The sequence below is a fragment of the Acomys russatus genome, chromosome 20 (assembly GCF_903995435.1).
Source record: "Acomys russatus chromosome 20, mAcoRus1.1, whole genome shotgun sequence".
Taxonomy (NCBI): domain Eukaryota; kingdom Metazoa; phylum Chordata; class Mammalia; order Rodentia; family Muridae; genus Acomys; species Acomys russatus.
Window position 1 is genome coordinate 54,276,236 of NC_067156.1, and position 18,030 is coordinate 54,294,265.

At 43.8% G+C, this 18,030-nt stretch overlaps 1 protein-coding gene across 6 annotated transcripts in view; it reads left to right on the plus strand.

The window, feature by feature from the left end:
- Positions 1-18,030, plus strand: part of Ldlrad4 (low density lipoprotein receptor class A domain containing 4) — a 341,846-nt gene that overhangs the window by 49,098 nt on the left and 274,718 nt on the right. For 4 of the 6 annotated variants that reach the window (XM_051163513.1, XM_051163518.1, XM_051163516.1 and 1 more), the window contains exon 2: positions 12,678-12,767. The exons of the other annotated variants lie outside the window; for them this stretch is intronic. The gene's annotated coding sequence lies outside the window, so the exon portion shown is untranslated. The remainder of the gene's footprint in view (positions 1-12,677; positions 12,768-18,030) is intronic. 6 annotated transcript variants of the gene reach the window in all.

Consider the following 18,030-nt stretch of genomic DNA (forward strand, 5'->3'; position numbering starts at 1 on the left):
TTACTCCCCTCCCCTATGTCTGTGACTGAGGGGGACCTCCTCCCCTTGTATATGCTCATAGGGTATCGAGTCTCTTCTTGGTGACCTGTTATCCTTCCTCTGAGTGCCACCAGGCCTCCCCATCCAGGGGACGTGGTCAGAAATGGGGCACCAGAGCTTATATGAAAGTCAGACCTCACTCTCCACTCAACGGTGGAGAATGTCCTGTCCATTGGCTAGGTCTGGGTAGGGGTTCAAAGTTTACTGCCTAAATGTTGCGTTCTTTTAATGTGTCCATGAGACTGATAATATTTGACGATGTCTGTACCAATCTTGTTTGTACATCTGCATGCAATCTCGTCATCATGGCATAAAATAATTTTCTGGATTTTTTTTGGCTTACATTGTGGTCACACTTAACAGAAAAAAAATGATGGAGGAGATGTTGACAAATATTGTCAGACTGTACCTGTAGTTGCACAATGTACTTTTGCTTGCAAGAGCTAAATCCATTAGGGATACTGCAGATGGTTAGTTCTGCAGAGCTATGCCCTTAAGTTCTTTTGCCCTGTACTTTTAAATTCTCAGAGAAATGTTTGAAGATGCTAAGTTATGGTAATTGGCACTGCCTGCCTCCATGTGTGTGGGTATGCCCACGTGTGAGCACGGGCCTACAGCATTAGCAGTTACCACAGAGTGGTCTGATCTATTTATTTTAAAACTAAGAGCACCAACTCCACCTGTCACATTTTATGGTGGAATTTGAGAAGAATGAGGACAGTTTTATCAGGATTGTGAAGTTTTCCAGGGCCAGAGCTTGTGTATGTTAATTTACTTTCTAAAAACAACTTGTGCCGTGTTCTTATCCCAGAGACCAGCTGTCTGTTTTCACTCAGACTCGGCTCCTCCTGCCATGTAACTTCGAGATGAGCAAGTCTCATCACGGGAGCTGCATGGAGCTCATCTGCTCCCTTGGTTCACTCTCCTTTCTCGCTTTTCCAAAAGGTTTCAGCCAGAGGTGGAGGTGCCTCATTCACACTGGGTGACAGCAAGCCACTTGGCCAGCGTTCAGCAATTTTTTAAGGGGGTCCCTAGAATGTAATGTGAATTGACAAATACTGAGTCACTAGCTGCCTTTTAAATTCTGACTTACGGTAATGTGGTCAGACTAATGCATTCATTTATCAGTGTTCCTTAATTCTTGCATTTTAAAAGGTGCAGAGAGAGAATGCCCCCCCCCATCAAAGTCTGTATGTAGCGCTGTAGTGGACATCTTTATTCTCAAGGCACGTGTAGCACACTTTGTTGCCTGGTGATGGGTTGGAGGTAACATGGACTCTCTGCTTTCCTTCCCCGTCTTGTTGTGGACCTCTGGATTCTCCTTCCTTTGCTCAGTTCCTCCCCTATTCTTCTGTTCCCTTCTGTTCCTCTTGCTGTTCCCCTTGCTTGATGTTTCTTTCTTCTCAGCCCCAGCATCCCTTGTGGCTGGGAAGTTGGCCAGTCACATTGCGCGTCAAGCTCTTGTGGCTGGAACTGTCTGTCTTCTCATGAATTCTTGCTACTTGAGCAGTGCCACTGTCTGATTCTGGCTCAGTGAAGGCCAGTTTCATGGAGGGCTTGAAACTTCGACATAACTTGGTCTGAGTTTAAAGCTGGAGACACCAAGGAAAGGAGCTATTTTAATAAGCTTGTGGACTTAGGATGTGCTGTTACTCTTATCTGTGACCGTGCAGCGGAAGCATCACGTTCTGTTGTTTGGTTTGCTTTCCCCGGAGTGTGGTGTTGCTGCCCTCAGCCACTGTGAGTTTCCCCCCCTTAACTTCTCCCTTTTCTTCCTTCTGTCTTTGGCTTCAGGTTTTATATACATTTAAGGTTAACACACCACACAAAGCAGAATGTTAAAGTACTTAGAAGCTATGCAGTGTTCTGTCACAATTCTGTACAAATCTTCCACGCAGTCAGAGGTTTGGATGGATTTCCATGAGAACTCCTTCAGCTTCAAGGTAGTCAAACAAGTGCCTTAAAATAACCAAACTCAGGACAATTGTTTGGCAGTATCCACCTTTTAAAAACTTTCCAGACCTTGGAGGAGGAAATGATTCTGAGACTTAAGTAATGATTTTAAGAATAAAAACAATAAACGAACATTGACACTATTTGCCAACAATTAGTTTTTTTGTATTCTGTCATCTTATCCCACATCCCAAATAATTCAGACTGCATGGGAGTTTTACTGTACTGTATTTTTTTTTTAATTGAAATTGGTTTTGCAGAAGTGGAAAATTGGCAGCAAGTATGGAAACTAGCAAACCGGTTTATAGTGCTCTGTGCTTCTTAGCTTAATGAAACCCACAAAAATGAGGAAAGGCTTCGTGGGTCAGAATAAGAGACTGCCCGGTAGGCATTCCTTTTCTGGAAGTTTATTTTTTGCATTTATTGATTCTTTAGCATGTAGGACAGTATGTCCAGACTCTAGTTGACTAACGGTGGCCTCTGAGGTGGACAGGACTTCAATTTTGTTTTTTTTGTTTTTGTTTTTTTCCCATACTCCCATGTAGAAAATGCTGGGAAATGTTCATAAGACTTTTATACAAACAAGAGGAACTTGGTAAACTAAAAAGGAAAAGAAGCAAAACCTGGGATCCAACAGAAACAAGCAACTGGCTTACAAAATACTGGTTGTTAGTCTTGACAGCCAGACACTGAGTTCTGGAGCACTTAACGAGGCTTTGATTAAATGATTTGATTAAAATTATCAGTCGATACAGGAGGTAGTTGGAAACTTAACTATGTATTTTTGAATAAAGTAGGGTAGATGGTCATTTCCCCCCACATGATAAAGCCACTTTGAAAGATGAGTGCAGCTGACATCAGTACGGTTCTTGCTGGAAGCTCAAGCAAGGGCCACCGGGAATGACATGGCTGCACCTTTAGTGTAATAGAGTTGTCTGTGTAAGCATTCCTTCCACGTATGTGTGCCTTTCTCATCCTCTGAATGTTTAAGCTTTCCGTACCTGGTCACTTTCAGAGCTGATGTCCTCACTGCAATCTTTTGACCCCTCTGAGTGTTCCCTTGTGTGCTCTGCACCCTACTCTTCCCACACAACCCTTCCTATTGGGGAGCCTCTGCACAGTGTGCCTATGGATGCTACCTCTAAGCGCCCGTGGCAGCAGGCTCTTGACACACTGAGTCTGAATGCACATTCCTAGGGAAATGGTGTCTATCTGCCTGGAACTATGGTCCAACCTGTGTTCTATGGTGCTTTGTTAAGGGACTCAATCTGTGCCTCACATCTCCTGGGACCTTGTTAGAAACACGGAGCCTTGGAAATCACTGCAGACCTGCACAGTCCAACTGGCTTTCGCTGGTGTGCAAAGCTGAGCTTATGCTAAGCCTACTGGAATGGCCATTTACAAGCTATGAAAGCTGTGAATGCCAAGGCAACGAACAATGCTGTAGCAGTAAAGTGTGTTTTGTTAAGCTATCTCAGAATAGCTGAATTCCAGATTTATTTGAAAAGTCCATAGCAGGTAGTACAGGTGAGTGAGTTCTTTTTGGCTCTGTTTTCTGGGTAGGTCATGAGTCTTGCAGGATGAGGCTGCAAACAAGGCAAGTTTTACAGCTAGGCCAGAGCTTATTTCTTCTCTGAAGGCGAAAACTCACTGACTAGGAAACCTTTTCAATAGATTACAACGGGCACTGCAAGCAAAGATAGAACATCTTTTAGGCTGTAAGGTTAAATATATTTTCCCAAATTAAAAAAAAAAAAAGCTGAGCCTGCATATTTGTGTATATATTTAATATCATGACCCTGTATGAATGAAAGGCTATACATGTGTCTTTTGCAGATATCACTAATGGATCAACAGGTTCATCCTAGTGAGGTCTGATGTTTTGAGGCCAGGTCTGCTATCTTACCAAGAGGTCAAGATTTGGGCTTTTGAAGTGTTGGAAGCTGGGCATTTGAGCCTTCTCCTGAGGTTTCTCTTCCTAGGAATGCCAGTTATGGCGATATGGTTATACTGAGGGGGAGCAGGGTACAGAGAAGGAGGTGGAACCCAATCCAGTAGGAGAGTCCCAAGTGAGCCTGAGGGGGAATGTCCATGCAGTTGGTGAACGCTGAAAAAGTGAGCATGGCTGGGGACGACGACTTAGAACAGGCTCTAGAATGAATCACTGACATCGTCAGCCCGCTCCCTCGGATCCATACATGTGCCACCGCATACAATACCTAAGTACATGTCTGCTTAAGGCAGAACACAAGGCACCGCAGTTTCTTTCATTGTCTTCATTTGTCAGCTCTTGAGTCTCAGAGAGGCTGTAGTCTGCTCGAAAGCATTCTCGATTGTACTCGAAGGTCACTTAAATGATGCCATCCCATTTTGGGTGTTATTTATTTATTTATTTTTTAAAGTTTTTGAGACAGGGTTTCTCTGTGTAGCCTTGGCTGTCCTAGACTCACTTTGTAGACCAGGCTGGCCTCGAACTCACAGTCTCTGCCTCCCCAGTGCTGGGATTAAAGGCGTGCGCCACCATGCCCAGCTTTGGGTGTTATTTTAAGACTTTTTTTCTTCTAGATTCATTAAAAAAACCAACAACACTTCATTTCCTCCCGTGTGTATTGTTCTGTTTAGAGTCCTGAAACATGTGCCTCAGCAGTGTGCCTGTGTGCCTCTGCTTGTAAGCAGGCGTGCAGCATTAGGCTCTCGGGGGTGGGGTGGGGGTAGGAGGTGGGGGAAAGGATTTGGGAGTGCCATGTTGGCTGTAATTTATCCCAGGACTGTGACATCACCCGAGGGTGGCCTTGTTCCGTTTTCCTTCAAATGCCTTCAGAGGTGGGGCTTCTGAGCTTTGCTGGAGAAAGCACTAGAGCCAAACAAGCATCAGGAGAACAGGAAGCCAGGCTGTCATTTGCGCAGTGTACATGGCCTGCTTTTTCCTGGATGAAAGACCGTGGTTGAATGGAGAGGACAGAAGAGCCAGAGAAGCTTCCAGCATGAGGCCTCTGTCCCGCTGAGGCCAATGAACCATGTGGTGCCTCAGCCTCCGTAGATCCAGCTATAAGTGTTCCAGATGGCTGGCAGGTTTTTGAAGACAGTGGGTACTTGTGGACACCAGGAAAGACCCCCAAGTTCTGTGCTCTGAGCCCCAGGAGAGACAACCTATGAGAGTGGCTGTTTGCCATTTCTTATTTCTTCCTGGTGGCAAAATGGGACATCTCACTATTTTACATACCTGCTTTAAGAGGCCCTTCTGTTCTATTTGGGGATAAAAGCTCAGTCTCGGCTGGGTAAGTGCTGTAACTGGCCTTTGGCTTCTTCTTGTTCTCCCTCATCATGTTAGTGTCTGTTAGTTGCCCAGTGCAGCCACATTGCATATTAATGTATATAATATATATATATATATATATGATGTATATAATATATTAGTAATGGAATAGATATCAGAGAACATTGTGAAATAGTTGCCTTTGTTTTTTTTAGAACAGGTGTTCAAACTTGTAACTACAGTGAAGATGACCAGCTGGGGGTGGAGCTTGTGTGCTGGCTCCACCCCCACTCTACTGGCATAATTTTGTACACTGGCTGCCCCTCTCCCCAAGTCCCCCAAAGCAGGGAGTCAGTTACCATGTTTCCTGCTGTTCTTTGACTCAGACCCCTTTGGCTGCTGGTTTCTTTCTTCTGTAAGAGCACTGTTCAGCATTTGAGCCCTAGAAAAGTTAAACCTATAATTAATATTTCTCACCATTTGTTCACGCTGCACTAATGCCGCCCTGTGAGAGAAAGCTGGTGAGCAGTTGTTTTGGACCAGGTCAAAGAGATGCTTCAGTCGCAAGGATGTAGTGTGTGTGCATTCAGTCAATCAAGTCAGTGCTCTATACACTGGTGTCTTATACAAAGTTGCAGGTGTGTTGCTGTATCTGAGATGGGGTGCTGTAGAAGCTATCTTTTCTGCAAAGAATGGCATAAAAATAAAAATGGGTTGGGGAAGGACACCTCTTCTTTTTCCTTAATCTTCCTGTGACACTTATGGTTCTGGAAATTGCTTGCCCACCCCCAGCCCAACTCTTGTCTGAAGGCTTCATTGTGTCATAAAAGGCTCTACTTCAGGAGATGTAGTTGCCACCTAGAGCACCTCTCGTTTCAGAGCAAGGGAGGGAATCTCCTGCTGGGTTCCTCTCTTAATCTTTCCCTAAAACAAGTTTTCCCCTCCTTCTTTCTTATTGATAGAGTGAGAAAGTTGAGAAAACAAATTTCAGGATGGCTCAGGGGATGAGTGCTCTTGCTGCCAGGCCTCGGAATGGGAATTCAGTCCTTAGAACACACACTACATGGGAGAAGAGAACCAACCCCCACTACCCCTGCAACTACCACACAAGCCATGGCAAGCTCATTACCCCTCCCCCCAAATCTGCCCAAAAAAAGTGCCCCAGCAATCTAAGTTCTCAGGAGGCAGAGGCAGAGGCAGAGGCAGGAGGATCATTGTGAGTTTAACACAAGTCTTGGTCTTTAGAGCGAGTTCCAACCCTACCAAGGCTATCCTGAAAGACCCTGTCTCAAAAAACAAAACAGAACAAAATAACAAATACGGAGTGTCAAAACAAAATCAAAACAGAAAATGCACCAGACCAGCCCTAAACTCAGAGCTGTGCTAACTTCAGAAGTTACCACATTTACCTAGTACGTGTGAAGCCCTGGGTTCTGCCCCAGACACTGGCAGGAAGTAAACAGAAAGGTAACAGAGGATGGGGTTCCCTTCTCATCGTTGCTTTTGTCTTCGTCTTGTGCCAGGGAAAAGTCCTTGCTACCTGTTAAAAGTTCTTTGCCATCCTGCCGCCTTCTTGGGCCTCACAGGAGCTCCTGCCCACAAACAATGTCAGGAACATGTCTTTCAGGAGATGGTTTGGGGTTAGTGAGATTATCAGCCCCACAGGACCGTATTTTATTACGTTGGAAAGCCACGTGTGGATTCCTCAAATACTTTGAGCAGCAGGGAATGCGCAAAAGGAGACCAGCCAGAGTTTCCTGTGAGTGCCTGTGCTTGTTCTTCTGTTTTTTTTTTTTTTTTCTCTTGAGTCAACCGTTCTGCTGAAATCCTAACATCCATGCTTAGTCTTTTTGCTTGAAGTCCTGAATTTTGCGTTGAGCATGCTCTTTGAGATTATGAAAAAAGTGTGCGTTCACTAGAAGGAAGAATAAAACCTGCGTAGGTATTGGGTCTGCATTCCGACCTGGGATCCATCATCTTTTGTGTAACCCCGTTTCTTCCTCTGCGGGAGTGCTGGTTCCATGCCAGCTCACCACCTGCCTCCTGCCTGAGAGGATCCTAATCTGTGGGTCATTGCTATTTTCACAGCTAGAGATGGGCCCCAGAGAGTCCAAATTCTGCTGGGAAGATGGGTTCAGCCTTGTGTTACGGAACTGATAGTTTTCGTTTTTCTTGGCTTGGGTGTGAGAATCCTGCTGCCTGAGAGGGTAGTGCTCATGCTTACTGAGTGATTTATGAAAGACTAGGATACGTAATAAGTTCCCGAGTATAGATTTGTGGACTTACCTTAAGAGATGTTTTTTTTAACCTTGTGCTGTTAGATAATAAAATGTTAGAGATGATGTTTGACAAAAGTGTGGCCTCCTGGGAGACATTTCTTCTATTAAATCAATTTTTTACTTGATAACTTCATATGTATATATAAAATATCTTGGCCACACACATACCCTTTCTTATTTTCTTTCAGCCTCCACTGAACTCCACTTCTCCATTGAGTTTCCACCCTGCTTCCATGTGTTTTGGTTTTGCTTTGTGACTCACTGGGTGTAACTAGGGCCACACGCATGGGCATGAGTGTGAAGCCGCTTGCTGGGGCATGAGTAAACTGGACAGTGGCTACATCTCTTAACACAGTGAATTCCTAATAATATTTTGTTCAGAGAGTCCTTACTTGTGAATCAAAGCACACGCCCTACTTTTTCCTCTAGCAGTTTCAAAGTATCCTGTCTTATGTCGAGATCCTTGACTTGGTGGGAGTAGATTTCTGTGCAGGGTAGGAGGTAAGAATGGAGTTTCATGTTGATGCCAGTGTCCTGGCATCATTTGTTGAAGATGCTGTCTTTTCTCCTGTGTGTATTTTGGCATTTCTGAGGCCCTGTCTATTCCACTGATCTGTGTATTTGTTTTTGTGCCAGGCTCCTGCTGTGTGTGCTACCCTGGCTCTGTAGTGTAAGTTGAAACCAGGTATGGCCATTCCTCGGGCAGTATTCTTTTCTCTGGAATGGCTTTGTCTAGCTTTAGTCTTTTGTGTCTCTATGCGACTTTCAAAGTAGTAGTTGTTGTTTTTCTGTGTCTGTGAAGAGTAGCCCTAGAACTTTGAGATGCATAGACTTTGTAGATTGTTTTTGATAGGATAATCATTTTCACAATATTAATTCTCCTTATCCATGAATATGGGCAAGCTTGTGTCTTCCATTGTCTTTTTCAGTTTCTTAAAATTTTCACTGTGGAGGTAGGTCCTTTGAGTCTTTGTTAGGTTTATTTCATTGGCAGCTTCTGTGAAAGGATATTTCCCTGAGATCTTTTTCAGTATGTTTATGTTTTATTTGGGGGGAACTGAGGCCACTATAAGTCAGAGCTATTATAGGGAGGTGTGGTTTAATTCTTGCCATTTTGTTGCTTTTGTGGTGTTTCTTAAACTTCTTTTGGTCAGCTGCCCTGGTCCTTCTCTCTAGCCCTGAGTCCTTCCAGTACCCCCGAGGAGCTGCATTAGTGTCGTGAATTCCTGTAGTTTATTTCTGTCATGGGAAGTTTTTATTTCTTCAATTATGGTAGATAGTCCCATTAAGTATAACAGTTGCTCTTTTGGCTTTAAATGTTTCTACCCAGTAATCAGCTGTTGGTGGGATGGGTCTGCCCTTCTATGTGACTTTGACCCCTCTCTCTTGTGGCTCTCAATAACCTTTATTCTAGGTTTTAGTGGCTTAACTATAAGATGGCATGGGGAGTTTCTTTTCTGTTGTTTTTGGTATTCTTATGTTTTTTATATTGGGATGGACATCTCTTTCTCCATTTTGGGGAAGTTTTCTTCTATGACTTTGCTGAAAACACTTTCTATGCTTTTGGAGTGTAAATTTCCTCTTTATATGCCCACAGTTCATAGGTTGGTGTTTTCATGGTGTCCCAAAGCCCTCCCATACTCTCTTCTTGTATACATTAAAAAATTTGCCATTGACCTTGAACTAACGATCTAACTTGCCTTGTGTTTTATTCTCCACATGATCAATTAATCCCATTGGCAAGACTGTCCATTGAACTCTGAATTTGGCTGATGGAGGCTTTTGTTTCTATAGTCATTCCATTTTAGCTTTGCTTTAGCAATTCTCTCTCTTTATTGAATTCTATTTTCATATCTTGAATTGACTTCTTTATCTCATTCAGCCGTTTTTGTTTTTGTTTTTTTTGTTTTGTTTTGTTTTGTTTTGTTTTGTTTTTTTTTGCTCTCAGAATACACTCATGCCTTCTTCGAGTGTTTGAACCTATTTGTAATCATTCCTGTGAATTCTTTGTCTGAAAGTTGTTCTAAGTCATGCTCTTTGGGGATTATTGCTATGAAGTTGGTGATTTTAGGAGGAGACTGTTGTCTTTTTTCTCTGCGTTGCTTATGTGTCTGCACTGAGACTTTTGCATCTGAAGGTAGTTTATTGAGATTTTCTTTCCTTTCTCTTCTATCTCACCCCCTCTTTCTTTTTCCTTGTTTTTTCTTCCTGTTAACTATTGGATGGAGGTAGTTGCAATGTTCAGAGAGGACTAAGTCAGTCTGCTGCCTGGGTCAGGTCCAGCTATCTGCTATTTTCACAGCCTCTGGGAGTGAGCTGGGCAAGCTACTCTAGGGTCAGGTCTGGTCCGTTCCTCACTTCTACTTTGTGTTATGGGTTCCTATGTGCCTTAGTACCCTACTGTAGTTCATGTTTGGCTTGTTCCCTGTTCCCATAGCCCTTGCTTGTTTTGTGAGCTTTTGGGTACCCTTGGGCACCTTACCCTGGGTCAGAACTACAAGCTCCTTCACTGCTTCTGTCACTTTCTGTCTTTTTTTTTTTTTTTTTTTTTTTTAATGCACACACCCTTCCCTGGATCAAGCCATGCCTGCTCTGTGCATCTACTCCGTTTTTCTACACTTTAATCTTCCCACTTTCTGAGAGACATTTCTAGGCACCGACTTGGGCTGACAGGTCTAACTGTGAGGATAAATCTCTCTCAACCTATTTTGAAATTAAGTTTGACTCTTTGAACTCTGCTTTGAAGGACTGAACTGATTTACTTGCTATGACCTTATTATGTTATGGAGACACTGACTAATCATAATTGTTGAAATTAAAAACTAGCCCCAGGGGGATGGCTAAGTTTGTAAAGTGTTTGGCTCACAAGCATGGAATCTTGAGTTTGACCCCCCCCCCCCCCCCCGCCCAGACTCCACATAAAAATGCCAAGAAGGCTCTATATCTTCTAATTCTCGTGCTGGGGAGGCAGAGACAAGAGGATCCTTAAGGCTATCGGCGCCCCCTGCGCTAACCTAATTGATGATTTTTAGGCCAATGAGAGTACCAGTCTTTAAAGGAAGTAGATGACTTTTGAGTACGACACCCATTGTTGTCTTTTGGCTTCAATATGCAAATACCCGCCCATGATGCACTCACATAGATGTTTAAACAGCCACACACGTAAGCTCGGGGCCTCCCATGAGATCAGGATGCTCCAGTGTAGTTCTTTCCTGTAGGGTGGTCATAGTTGAGTGAGAAAATTTATTCATGGGTGATGGATGAGGCAGTTACACATGCACTTAATATATAAATACATATTGTATATATCTGTTATTAAATGTGTTGGTCTTATATCTCTGAATAACAGTCTTTTTTATGTAATAAAAATGGTGTTTTAAGCTAGCACACTCATTTGTTATCTCAGTTTCCATGGTTGAGCTGCTCCGTGCTCTCTGTTCAGCTTTCCTAGGCCTGAAGTTACAATGTTAGGTGGGCTGAGCTTTGCATAAAAGGGAGTCTACTTCCAAGGTTGTTCATGTGGTTGACAGGATTAAATTTCTTGGAACTGCAGGACTGCTTCCCCTGTTCCTTTCCTGGATGTCAACTAGGACCACTCTCAACTCCTAGAGGCCCTTTCAAGTCTTGCCATGTGGCCCCAGTTCCCTATTGGCAGCCCCCTCCTTCCAAGCTAGCAGGCAGCCCCTCACTCTTAAGTTGCTGTTCAGGAATCTTATCTAAGGAGCCAGGATTAAGGGCTTAGTATCCTGTTCTAGATTCTGTAGGTCTCCAATATTGATAGGAAGGAGATGGATAACAACAGGGAGGGCTTTAGCTCATGTATTTGGGGTAGAACTCCTCAGGAATCTCACAGTGCTCTTATCAGTCACTCTTTTATCTGGATACCTTTGCATTGGTTGAACACTGGGGCGTGGCATATGGTAGGAACACAACTTGAGGGACAAGTCTTGTGGAGAGTGCACTGTGGCACACAAATGACACAGATGGTTGCTTATTCTACTTTGGACACAATATGCCCTATGGACTGGCAGGCTGGGTGCTAAGAAGTACCCATTTCATCGGAGGCAGAGCTTTACCTGGAATGGCTTGACAAGACAGGAAGCCACTGAATGAGGCACAGCCATCCCCCTGTGAATGGGGCACAGTGATCCGCCTAGAAGGGGACGCCACACACAGCATGCTCACTATGTTGGGATAAGGGTGTTGATGATATGTGGCGGGAGCCAGACAATCTGTAACACTAAAGATGCTTTACTACTAGGATGGAGGACACAGAAAGACAGACAACCTTGCGGACACAACCACAGACAGTGTCTTCTTAGTTAGTGTTTTACCACTGCACAGAATTAAATGATGTCTTTCCAAGAAAGGATGAGGTGTACTTGGGCTTGCCTCCTTTTACTGTTGAAGATTAGGTACCCTGAGTTATCTCAAAGTGACTTGGATCATTAAGAAGGAAAATGCTCTTTTCGTCAGGCTGTATAGAAGGCTAAGACAGTAGGATTATCAGAAGCCAGCCCTAGGTTATGAAGGGAGACCCTATTTCAAAGAGCAATAGAGAGAGAGAGAGCATTCCCACTGAGAGATGACTTGATGCTTAGTCAGTGGGAGAGGCTGAGTTTGGCCCCTACATCCCACAGTGGAAGGAGACTCCAGGAAGTTGTTATCAGCTTCTACACACATGCCTTGGCATGCTTGTGCCTGCATCCATGAACACATATACACAATAATACAATTTTAAAACTCTCATTGTTACAACTTGTCTGTCTGAACTTAAAAAGAAAACGGTCCCACAAAGTGTTGTCCATTAGTTGTGACTTTTTTTTTTTTAATTGAAGAAAAGGCTACTGTCTTTGGAGGGGAACAAATGGGTCTGTTGATATAAACATGAGAATGAGAATTTACTTTCCTCAGTGCCTCCTAGTAAAGATCCCAATTTAGTCCTATCCTTCACTCCAGATTTTTGCCTCTGATTCTCTTCCCCCCCCGAAATACTTGATGTTTATGTTTGCATTTTCATTTTATTGATTTTGATATTTGTGCCTTTGATTCTGACAGCTCTCAAATGAATTTTGGAACTTGGGTTGGGGTAAATTGAACAGAGAGAAATGAAGAACCAACTCATTGAAATTCTTTGTATTTTCTTCTAGAACTTCAGGCCCTACATTTGCAGCATCAGACCCCTGTTCTCTCCCTGGACGGTTTCTAAGGACGGACCTCAGGCTTTGTGTAATTCAGAGGTGAGCTGAGCATAGCCTTCTTTTTGATGTCTGTGAAGCAAATTTGATGGCACTGTCCGGTCTGTGGCGGCTGGGCACCCTTAAGTCTTCTTTGTTTTCCATTGGTCCGTGTGCTCAGTTTGAAGAGTGATGTGTAAGTGGTTGAAACTTGGGGTACGTGGAGATAAAGTTTAGATGGTGACTGCGTGTTTTGGTAGTGCTGACATCCGTTAGTCTGAAGCCAGCTTCAGGGCCAGCTCTGGGGGAGTCAGTCAGTCAGTCAGTCAGGGATGGTGATAGAGGGTGCAATGCTCTGTCCCCAGATTCCAGTTTGTTTGCCTTTAGCTCCTCACCTAAAGATGTCCCTTACCCTCTGCTATGCTGACTCTTAAGTGATTTTATTGACTCTGGTCCTGCCTGGTTGACTGGCTTCATGTGACATTTTCTGACACCAAATGAAGACACTTGATAATTTTTAAAAAGGTAACGAGTTCTATAATGTTCTATAAAGTTTGAGTAATTTCTTTTCTTTCTTTCTTTCTTTTTTTATTTAATTTGCCAGAAGGTTTGACTCTTCTAACAAACCCCACACTATCTTTCTAAGGGCCAGGACAGATCCTGGTCCCTTTTATTCCATCCTCCTCTCTGTTTTCCTTGCCAGTATTTGGTATGCCAACCCAACTCGACACAACTTTTGTCACAGGGTTGATGACCAGTGTTCATAGAAGTGCTTGGCACATCTCATGGACGCCTGTGCTGCTGACAATGTGCACTTGTGTGATTTCTCCATTAGCTGGACAGGACAAGATACTGCTGGAGAAGCCCTTGTTTTTTCAGACATAATGAGCATCGGGGATTTTCATATTGTGATTTGGCACACTTACTAAAAGCTTAAAGTAGGAGGAAGCCCTCTAGTAAGGCCTGTGGAGTGTGAGTGCAGTTTTCTTGTCTTCTTTATTTCACATGCATTCTCCCTAAGTTCACCCACCCAAGCCTAAAATTGTCTTCAAGTAGTTTTCTAAGTAAGTGAACATACCACTGAATTATGCCCCAAAGGACTGTGAAATCTGATTTACAAAAATTTTGGTAAAAGTAGCAATAATTCCTAAAAATTACATAAGTATCTGATTTTTCTCCTTATATGGGATCACCTCATTCTGTCAACTATTTTAAGCAACTTTAAAATTGGTAATGGAAAACTTTCTCTTGACTGCAGTGCCGTATGTGGCTTTTAGGTTAAATACAAAACTGCTTTCCTCCCTGCCAACGGGAGCAGTTGAAGAACCGCTCACCCTCGCCGCACAAGTGCATGCCACTTCGGCATTCCCAGGCGCTCCCAAGCACAGACTTTTGATTCTGAGGTGCTGTCAAGACTTTCACACCTTTAAAATAGGTTCTTACAGCTGGCTGTCCTGGAATTTATGCTTGCTCTGTTACTGGTAAAGCTCACAGCTGGACTGCGAGGCATTCCTAAGTGATGATCATGCTGGACAGGTGTCCTTCGTTCCCCCAGCTCTGCTTCTCTGGGAGGATAGGGAGGGATTTGCCTTAATTGTACCTCGCCTGTCTCTGGGTGCAGTAGATTTATTTGGCTTTGGCTTTGAAGGTGGGTTTGAGTCTCCGTGTTTAGGTTGTTATAAAGTATTTTTTTTAAAATTCGGTCTTCTTGAAGCCTCCGAAAGCATGTGCACCTTGACCATATTGCACTTGCAAGATACAGACTTTGGCTTGAGTTCTGTCCCTACCATGTCTGCTCATGTTATTACCTGGGCAAATTGTCACTCCGAGTCTCAACTTTCCTTATCTCTCAATGGGAGATTTGTCATGTGAAATTATCTTTGAAATGCCCAATTCAGTATCAATACACATTAAATGCGCAGTAAAATGTCAGTTATTATTATTATTTTTTTCTGTTCTGATGTTAGCCATCTGTCAGTCACAGATCAAACATGTGGTGACTGGCAGACAACATACAGGTGCTGTCTGTGTCCCTTCAGCACCGAGCAGGTTTCCCAAACCACGGATGCAGCGTCTTGTTAGAGCCAGGTGTTATGAGATGGGTGAAATGCAAGGCTGCTGAGATGTAGGTAAAGAAATCATTAATTAAATCATTAATTCAGGCTCCCTGCTCAATGGTGAGGACAAGGAGCCACTTTGAGAAACACTCAGCAATTAACCAACAACCCTATTCAACACCATGCTTCTCTGGCCTGAACTTCCTATGATTATGTTAAAAGAAAGAAAGAAAGAAAAAAAACAAAACCCCAAGATCAAAGGCCAGCAGTACCGGGAGAGGCATTTGTGTTGTGTCATTTATGCTGCTAAATAAAGTGACATGTGTGTACAAAATGATAGTGTACAAGAGAACAGATGAAATTGTAAGAAATGTGACCCAGCAAGAGCCATCAGAGCTGTGATAGAAATGAAAGCCCGCAGTGCCTCCCCTTGAAGGAATCAACTCAGCTGTCAACTTAGATTCGTGTGGAGGCTGCAGTGATATCTCTGTCGGCACGGGAAGCTGGACAGTGATGGGTTACCCTCCAAGTTGGTCATTTTGGGAGGTGAGAGCCAAGGTAACAGAAGTAGGAGGCCTGGGCAGGGGTTGGGGGGAGATCTCTTCACTGTCCTCCTGGGTTCTCAGCGGACTCCTGAATTCTTTCAGGGCTCTACTCAGAGTTTCCCTTTGTCTGGAAAGTCCACCTCTGGCCTTTTCATCCCTATAGCCATCCCTGTGTGACTGGGAACTGGAATTGGAAGGCTGTAGCACCCGCCTCCCTCCGTCCCCGCTTCTCTGACTTTGGGTTAAGACTGTCATTAAGAGAGGAGGAAACACAGCACAGGTGTCAGGAACACTGGGCGCTTGTGTTTATAGTTTAGACTTGAAAAACAGAGCTATGCAATGAGGAAGGCTAAAAGGAAGAAAAACCACCTTCAGAGGCGTATCACTAGCCCTTCTGTCTGTGGCCCGAGACCTTGGAGTTTCTCTGGCTCGTTTTGCCATCTGTTACTTTATTTTACAAGTGTGTGTTTGGGGGCGGGGCAGAGGGCAACTTTGAGTGCCGTTCTTCAGCCATCATCTAACTATTTCTTCTGAGCTGTTGGTCTCTCACTGGTCTGGAATTTGCCGTGTAGAAGAGGCCGGCTGGCCCACAAGTCTCGGGGACCCCCCGGGGACCCACCTGTTTTTTTCTCTTCAACACTGGGATTTCTAAATCCATGCCACCAGGCACACCTTTAAAAATCTTTGAATTTAGGATTTTTAACATGGTTCTGGGGCTTGAGTTTAGGTCTTCATGCTTGCATGCAAGCACTTATTAACCGAACTGTGCCTTCTGTCCTCTGCCCTTCTATTACCAAGTGACATTTTCTTTCATCATCTAGACACACACGTAATTATAGCAGAAGCATGTCTTTAACAAATTCTTCTAAATTCAGGTGTGCACCAGCGTCACCAGTTGATCACAGTATTGTCAAACTTCTAAAAAAGCTAGCAAAATTTTCCACCTAAATTTTTTGTGGGGGAGGTTAGGGTGTGGGTGTGGGGAAAGAGTATAAAAATAAGATTTTGAGAGATTCTAGGTTGCTTGATGTTCGTTTGTATTTTTCCATGGTGCGGGAGGTTAGAAATAGAACTGCTTTTTATGGGATGCTCAGCAGCAGTTTGAAACCTTGGTTTCGTGGGTTTGGTCTGTCTGTGTGGGTGAGGTAGCTTCGGCAGTGGGGTGCCTTTGGGCGTAGCGCGTGGCATCATGCTTCAGTATCTTCTCTGCCTTCCTGCCCCCTCTGCCTCTGCACTTGGTATTGCCCGGATAAGCAGCACTGGAGTGTAAAATGTGCTTTGCCAGGGTCAGGTTCTTAGACCTTGCTTATGGCAACTGATGCCAGTTGTGACAGACTGTGTCTCAGCAGTCCCGGAAAAAGTCACACTTGGTGCATCTGTGAGGGCATTTGCTGGGAGGGCATGCCCTTCAAGGAAGATGACCTCCTAAAGCCTTGATGTTGGCGGTATCAAGGCCACCCTTTCAAAAAGTGTCACTATGGATACATATATTTTTTTTTTAAATAATTTTTTTCCAAATGGAAGTACTTTGCTGAGTTCTTTTTGAATTCAATGCAGAAATAGCAGGAAGATGGATCAACCTAAAATCAGCTTTAAAAAATCTGTGTATATGTGTTGTGTGTTGATGTAAGTGTGCGGATGCCCATGTCATGGTTTGCGTGTGTGGATAGTGTTCATAGTCTTCCACCATGATACAGGGTCTCTTGTTTGTTGCTTTTTACACCAAGCTTGTTGGCTCTGGAGTGTCTGGAATTCTCTTGTCTTTTTGTGCCAGCGCTGGGATTACAGACATGTGTCACGATGCTGGTTTTTTCATGAGTTTTAGGGATACCTGCATTTGAGTGATAAGTGCTTTACCCAGCGAGCCATCTCCTTAGCCCAAAGATACTGTCTCTGACTACTAGGGAACCTGGAAGCATCCTTGAATTCTTTGGTATCATATTTAGTTCTGGGAGAATATTAGGGCTTCGAAGGGATTCTCAGGAAGGTTCTGGTCTCCCCGGAGGTAGGAGCATTTTCAAACATGAGGTGTGATGATCATTAGAGAAATCGTTTTAATGATGGTCAGATGTGAGACGTCTCAAGCATGGGCAAAGGAAATTGTAGGCAAGATTGAAGAGGGAAGGAGGGGAGATGGGACTGTAAATTGTGTGATGTAACAACATGACCGAAATGGTTAGATGTGTCAGATACACATGAGCAACACAGAATGAGCAACTCAGCAGCTTGTGCTTACGTATTCACTGGTATATGTAACAATAATAAAGCAAAGGAGGTCATGGATTTGAGAAGGAGTGGGGGACATGGAATGGGTTGGAGGGAAGGAGAAATCATGTAAATATAGTCTACATAAAGGAAACAAAAAAAAAAAAAAAACAATCCAAAAAAGGAAGTGTCAACTAGTCTTCTTTGTGTAGGCTTTCTAGTTGAGTGACATAGCTGTTTTTGTGTTGGTCTTGACTTGTACCCACATCTGTTTGCTGATGCTCAGATGACGAGTCTGACCAGTGCTTGGGAGAGGTTCCTATTTGACATGAGGTGTCTGAGGCTTGTCTAGGCTCAAACAGAAGTACAAGGAACAGATTTTCTTTCTTTGCCTGGGGTCTGCATTACCACTCTTTTCTACATTTTACCTGCATCTCTTTCTTGGAACTTGGGTGCTGTGGTAAAGAAGCCAGGGCTACGTAGCTGGCCAGAGGACGGTGGACTCATGCCATGCGCACC